The following is a 1,743-nucleotide window of genomic DNA, read 5'->3' on the forward strand; positions in this document are numbered from 1 at the left end:
TATGCTCAGTTCAAAAGTAAATGGGATCATGTCACTCTCTTTCCTGAAACCCAACCATCACTGATCTTGTCCTATCACACTTAGAATAGATGCTAAGTTTCTTATCTTGGCGTTCAAGGCTTTATTTACACGACTGAACCCTGGAAGCGTGTGATCTCATCTCACACATCCTTCTCGCTCACAGAGTTCCAGACACATTCTCACTCTCTCTCAAACACACATTACAGCCTTTCTGCACTTACTGTTCTCTCTGCCTGGAACTCCTCCCCTAAAACAGTCAAGGAGCTTGTCCCTTGCATCAATCAGGTGTTTGTTCAAACTGCCTCAGTGTTTTCCATCAGATCCAAAAGAGCTTCCACTTCTAATCTTACTGCTCAGTTTCTTTCCTGAAATCTGTTTCTGTTCCTAGCACCCATTACCCTCTGACATTCTTTCTGCTCAAACCCACACCCACACTTCTTCACTCCTCAATTGAATGTAAATGCCATGAGGACAGAAACTTAAGAGTGTTTTCTTTACAACTTGGTATTTCCAGTAACTAGATCAGTGCCACGTACTTAGTAAAAGGTAAATGAAAAATTGTCAGTGAGTGGAAGTATGCAGTCTCTGGGCCTGTTTCTTTAGCTTTCAATAGGATGATCTATAAAATCTCCGCTAGCTTTGAAAACCCATGATTCCTTGCTTTATTTTTTGGTTTATGATCTTGATTTGTTATGCACAGAAAAACAACTGTGATAGAAAACTGTAGCGTAGGAAGCAATGAGCTGGACCAAACAGCATCTCTACTGTTTTGGATTTGCTCTCAAATTTCCTTCTGATTAAACTTCTCATTCCCTAGAATTTACATGTCTATGGAAAACAAATGCGTATGGCTAATGCAATGGGTGTAAAGTATCTGATTTTGCTAAATTAAGCAAATCAAGAGCCTGGTGAGATCCAGAGACCTAGGGCAAATCTTCTTATCTCCAAAGAGCTTTACACAAGCAGCCATATAGGCAAGAACATCCCCAAATTATTGTTTGAGGTCCTCATTTGTAGGTGCTATGCAGTGTATTATAGTCAGATGAACAATCTGATTTTGATGACCTGTTCCAACACGTCCTATGGGTGCTGACAAATCATACATTATCTGAGCTTCATTTACTGAATGCATTGACTGAAATAATGAAATAATTTCATGCAGAAATCAGTCTGCATGTTTAAGGTACAGAGAAAGACAGAGCTCTTTCATAACGTTCATGGTGGCAAACCTTTTTGGGCTTCCATTCAACATGAGGAAGCTTGGAGTTAATTTAGAGTAACCCCAGTATTGCTCTTTGGATGGATAAGAGGGACAGTACAGTTCATTTTTAAAACCCTTACTTGCAGTCAAGTACTCACAGAGAATATAGATGTTCTAATTGTTCCTTGTACATTGCCTCCAACTTTTACCCTCAGAATCACTAGGAAAGCAGACCTCTTCGGCAAGGCCAAGGAAGGTCTATTGGATCCCTCTGCATTTCTGTCTGAGGGCCTTCCTCTTCTTCTCAAGTCTCTGGACCAAGTTAACAACCATTTGTGCACAAGGGTGTACATAGGGAGCAGTACTTGGGAAGCTTCAAGTGGAGGATCTGTTAGACAGTAAATAGTTTTATACTGCCAAAATAAATCTTATCTTTGCACAGCTCGAGTTTCTGTTTCTTTCCTCATTTAATCTGCACTACTAACTCCTCCTTTTACTTTCCTAATTTTAATGTGTTTGAT

This window comes from Giraffa tippelskirchi, chromosome 1 (genome assembly GCF_054371585.1).
Source record: "Giraffa tippelskirchi isolate mGirTip1 chromosome 1, T2T-mGirTip1v1.2.pri, whole genome shotgun sequence".
NCBI lineage: Eukaryota > Metazoa > Chordata > Mammalia > Artiodactyla > Giraffidae > Giraffa > Giraffa tippelskirchi.